The following is a 6177-nucleotide window of genomic DNA, read 5'->3' on the forward strand; positions in this document are numbered from 1 at the left end:
AAATGAATGTTGTAAACTAAAAATAAATAAAATTTCAAAAAATGTAAAAAAAAAACATAATTTTACCATATGTGTTTTTACAAGAAGCATATTTCAACCAGAGGGATACACACAAAGTAAAGGTAAAAGGCTGGAGCAGAATATATTATGTTTCAACAAAAGCAAAATTTGTAATCCTGATCTCAGACAAAGCAAAAGCAAAAATAGACCAATTAAAAGAGATAAGGAAGGAATCTACATCCTGCTAAAAGGTACCATAGACAATGAAATAATATCATTACTAAACATAAATGTACCGAGTGATATAGCATTCAGATTCTTAGAGAAATTAAGGAAGAAAAGCAAAAAAATCTAGACTAGTGGGGGACTTCAACTTCCCCTCTCAAAATTAGAAAAATCTAACTCAAACAAAGAATAAGTTAAAGAGATGAATAAAATTTTAGAAAAGTTAGCTATGATTAATCTCTGGAGAAAATTGAATGGAGAAAGAAAGAAATACAACCTTTTTCTCAATGGTAAATGACACCTAAAAAAATTGACTGGGCATTAGGGCATAAAAACTTCACAATCCAATGCAGAAAGACATAAATATTCAGTGCATCCTTTTCAGATCATGATGCAAGAAAAATTGCAAGTAATAAAAGACCATGGAAAGAGAAACTAAAAATTAATTGGAAATTAAATAATCTAATCTTAAAGAATGAGTGGGTCAAACAACAAATCATAGAAACAATCAATAACTTCATTCAAGAGAATGACAATAAAGGAACAATGTAGCAAAACTTATGGGATGCCGCAAAAGAGGTTCTTAGGGGAAATTTTATATCCCTAAATGCTTACATGAATAAAATAGAGGAAGAGATCTATGAATTGGGCATGAAACTTAAAAAGCTAGAAAAAGAAGAAATTAAAAATCCCCAATTTAATACCAAATTAGAAATTCTGAAAAGGAGAGATTAATAAAATTTAAATTAAGAAAGCTACTGAATTAATAAGTAAAACTTAAAGCTGGTTTTATGAAAAAAAACAATAAACTAGATAAACCTTTGGTTAAGTTTATTTAAAAAATGAAATAAGAAAATAAAATTACCAGTATCAAAAATAAAAAGTGTGAATTTACTACCAATTTACCCCCAATAAAGAGGAAATTAAAACATAATAATATAAATAAAATGATTATGAGCTATTTTGCCCAATACATGCCAATAAATTTCACAATATTAGTGAAATGGATGGTTAGTTACAAAAAAAGCATAAATTGCTCAGATCAATGGAAGAGGAAATAAAATACTAAACTCCCTTACAGAAAAAGAAGGTGAACCAGCCATCAATGAACTGCCTAAGAATAAACATCCAGAGCCAGATGGATTTACAAGTGAATTCTATCACACATTTAAGGAACAATTAATTACAAAACTATATAAACCATTTGGGAAAATAGGAGAAGGAGTTCTACCAAATTCATTTTATAATACAAATATGGTGCTGACACCTAAACTGAGAAAAGCCAAAACAGAGAAAGAAAATTATAGACCAATTTCCTTAATGAACATAGATGCAAAAATTTTAAATAAAATATTAGCAAAGATATTACAGCAACTTATCATAAGGATAATATACTATGACCAGTTAGGATTTATATTGAGAATGCAGGTTTGGTTGAATATTGGGAAAATGATCAGTATAACTGACCATATCAACAACAAAATTAACAGAAATCATATAATTATCTCAATAGATGCAGAAAAAGTTTTTGACAAAAATCCAACACCTATTTCTATTAAAAAACGTTAATGAGTATAGGAATAAATAGAGTCTTCCTTAAAATGATAAGTAGCATCTATCTAAAACCATCAGCAAGCATACTATGTAATGGACATAAGCCAGAAACATTTCCAATAAGATCAGAGGTGAAACAAGGGTGTCCATTATCACCACTGTTATTCAATGTTTTACTAGAATTGTTAGCTTTAGCAATAACAGAAGAAAAAGAAATTGAAGGAGTTAGAAAAGGCAAAGAAGAAACAAAGCTATCACTCTGCAGACGATATGATGATATACTTAGAGAATCCTAGAAAATGAACCAAAAAACTACTTGAAAGAATAAACAAATTTAGCAAAGTTGCCTGAAATAAAATAAACCCACACAAATCATTGGCATTTCTACATATCACTAACAAAGCCCAACAGCAAGAGACAGAAAGAGAAATTCCATTTAAAGTTACTATAGACATTATAAAATATTTGGGAGTCTACCTGCCAAAACACATGCAGGAACTATATGAACACAATTATAAAATGCTTTTCATACAAATAAAGTCAGATCTAAATAATTGGAAGAATATCCGTTGATCATGGGCAGGCCCAGCTGATACAATGAAAATTGCAATTCTACCTAAATTAATTTACTTATTCGGTACCATACCAATCAAACTACCAAAATATTATTTTATAGAGCTGGAGAAAATAATAACAAAATTCTTCTAGAAGAACAAAACATCTAGAATATCAAAGAAATTGATGAAAAGAAATACAAGGGAAGGTGGCCTAGGTGTACCAGAGAGTTTAAATTGTATTATAAAGCAACAATCATCAAAACTACTTGGTACTGCTAAGAAATAGAGTGGCAGATCAGTAGAAAGATTAGGTACATTAGACATATTCGTCAATGACTAAAGTAATCTACTATTTGATAAATCCAAAGACTCCAGCTTCTGGGATAAGAACTCACTATTTAACAAAAATTGCTAGGAAAACTGGAAAAGAGTATGGCATAAACTAGGCATGGACAAACATCTTACACCCTACACCAAGATAAAGTCAAAATGGGTATATGATTTAGATATAAAGTCCAATAGTATAACAAACTAGAAAAGCAAGGAATACTTTACCTCTTAGTTCTGTGGAGAGGGGAATAATTTATAATCAGAGATAGAGAAAATTATAAAATGCAAAATGGATGATTTTGATCACATTAGATTGAAAAGTTTTTGCACAAATAAAGGCAAGGCAACCAAGATTAGAAGGGAAGCAGAAAGTTGGGAAACAATTTTTACAACCAGTACTTCTGATAATAGCCTCATTTCTCAAATATAGAGAGAACCCAGTCAAATTTATAAAAATATAAATCATTCCCCAATTGATAAATGGTCAAAGGATATGAATGGGAAAGTTTCAGAGGAAAAAATTCAAGCTATCTATAGTTACATGAAAAAATGCTCTAAATCACTATTGATTAGAGACGTAATTCAAAATTACTCTGATGTACTACCTCATACCTATCAGATTGGCTAACATAACAAAACAGGAAAATGATAAATGTTGGAGATGTGGGAAAATTGGAATGCATTGTTGGTGGAGTTGTGAACTCATTCAACCATTTTGGAGAGCAATTTGGAACTATGTTCAAAGGGCTATAAAACTGTTGTACATCCTTTAACCCAGCAATACCACTTCTAGAGCTGTATCCCATACAAACTGGAAAAGGACCCCCATGTACAAAAATATTTATAGCAACTCTGTTTGTGGTGGCCAAGAATTAGAAATTGAAAAGATGATCCTCAACTGGGGAATGGCTGAACAAGATGTGGCATATGGATATAATGGAATACTATTGTGTTATAAGAAATGATGAGCAAGAGGACTTCAGAAAAACCTGGAAAGTCTTCTATGAACTGATGCTGAATGAGGGTAGCAGAACCAAGAGAACATTGTATACAGTAATAATCACATTGTGCAATGACTAGCTTTCATAGACTTGGCTCTTCTCAACAATGCACCGAACTAAGATAACTCCAAAAGACTCATGATGGAAAATGCTATCCATATCCTGAGAAAGAACTATGGAGTCTGAATGCAGATGGAAGCAAACTATTTGCTCTGGTTTTTTTAGATTGTTGTTTTGTTTCTTCTTCCTCGTTGTTTCCTCCCGTTGGCCCTGATTCTTCCATACAACATGGCTAATGTAAAAACATGTTTAATATGAATGTATATGTAGAGCCTAAACAAAAAGAATTCCTTTGAACTGCCCTATCACAACGTACTAAAACAAAATTTTCAAAAATTACTAGAGTATAGTCAATCTCATTGTTCTCACTAAAATAGCATTAATAATAATTATTTTAATGAGTGGGAAGTTTTTTGTACTATTAATAAGTAAAATATATTTTGATGATATTCCATCCTTATCTCAACCTTTTAAAATTTCCATTTTGTGTTTTATAATTATATATAATTATATCATTAATACCACATTGTGTTTCCAGTTTAAAAATATGAAAATGTGCATATAATGGGGGGATGGCCTGAAAAAATTTTACTCACACTCATATGTGTTTTGGTGCCCACTGTACTAGTACAACTCTGGGCTCTGCCACTCATTTTTGTGGTTTGAAACTATGTCAGCTACTTCTTCATCATTCATTTTCTTTAGCTTCCTTCTCCATTTCTTCCCAGGTGGGCCCTTGTGTCCTTCATTTTAACCATTTCTTTTTTGTCTCCAAATGAGATGGTACTTTGCTTCCTTCCCTCTCCCTACTGTACCTTTCCCTCAGTCTGTTATAACAGTTAGTTTCACAAAAGAATCAGCAGGCTAGTGAGTTCTTAAAGCAATAGAGCTTTTCTATACCAAGTTATAATTCACACAGGAGAAGGCTTGGCCAAAAGAGGTGCCTAGAGGTGGTGTCCAGGGACTTGACAGATTTGTACCATAGTCAGCACCGTGGCTAGCACCTCCAAACACCAGGCCAACAACTGACAACACTAAACCAAGGCAGAACAAGAATACCATTAGGGCAATCTCTATGATGCAAGTGACACAGATTTTGCAGAAAGGGACAGGATTTCAGGTGAGTTTGATTCATTTTTTCATCTCTAATGTTGCAAGGAAATATTAACTAGTGAGATACTAGTTCTAATCCTGGCTGTTTATTCATGTATTAATCATAATAACTTTTTAAATAGGTTTCTGTATAACTAATATTTTCAGGTTTAGACTCAAGGCTAGATTGCACTGAGGTACAATGACTCCTGAGGGTTAAAAGAAGAAAAACTTCTCAAGTATGGGACGAGTACTTTGCAGCATGATAGTTTCCAGTCGACAGATAATTCTAGAAAGGAACAGAAGTTTCTAACAAAGGACAAATATAAAGGCTAAGATTAAGGAGGGGGCGGTTGGGGGAAGTGGCTGCCTACAACAGAGGCAGTTCACCACAAAAGTAACTAAGCCATAAAGCCCGGAAATATAATTTTGCTTCATTATATAATCTTGTCCATGGGCTATAATAATTTCATTTACTTTTCTTAACCAAAATTTTAAAAAAGTTTCCTTCAGAAGTTTTCAACTGAATTTTAGTTACATTTAAAAGCAGTAAACTGCTAATGCTATTTTAAATAGCATTCAGATCTTTGTACTCCTCTTGATTTATGCATTACAAATTTAGGCTTAAATTCCCCCAGAAACTATATATATGTAATTCTTAGCCTATATCTAGATAATGTGAATCAGAACATTATTTGCTTAAAAAAAGCTAGGCAAAAAGTAGGTGGATATTTTTATCCCTTAATCAAACTAGTAGAACAATTACCAGACAAATTCCGATAGATTGTGTTACTTTACAAAGCCTTGGTCAGTGACAAAGAGTAACCTGAGTGGGTTTTGGTTTCATCAGAACATTTTACCTCCTCCTCTGAAAGGCATGATTCTGGGAGCTGCACCTGCAAAGAAGGCAGCATTTCCTGGGGATACCTGATGCAGCAGCAGTTTATAGCTGCTGTGGTAAGAGATTTGTCTGTGCAACTGGAGCCTTCAATAGAGCCGTTATGTCCCTTGAGGATGGGGATTATATTTCTCATTCCTTCTGAAAGGTGATTTCATGCTTCAGGAAGTAAAGAAAGTTGGTGCATTGACAATATAAATGCAGATGGCCCCCGTGTTGATTGACACCAGAGGTCATAGGAGATGAGTGTCATCTTTACTCTCAATAGATCAGGCAGCCAAGTGAATTAGAGGCTGTTAAAGAATTAGAAAGGTGAAGTTTTGACAGTGCTGTCTTCTCCTTGTCTGAAGTCAGTGTCTGAAACGGATATTTCAAGAGGGTTGCTCGAGGAGGGTTCTGAATGAGTTTACTCACTTTGCTCACACTGGCCAACAAACCTTTGGATAAGCCACAGCAAGGT

This window comes from Notamacropus eugenii, chromosome 3, assembly GCF_028372415.1.
Source record: "Notamacropus eugenii isolate mMacEug1 chromosome 3, mMacEug1.pri_v2, whole genome shotgun sequence".
NCBI classification, from domain to species: domain Eukaryota; kingdom Metazoa; phylum Chordata; class Mammalia; order Diprotodontia; family Macropodidae; genus Notamacropus; species Notamacropus eugenii.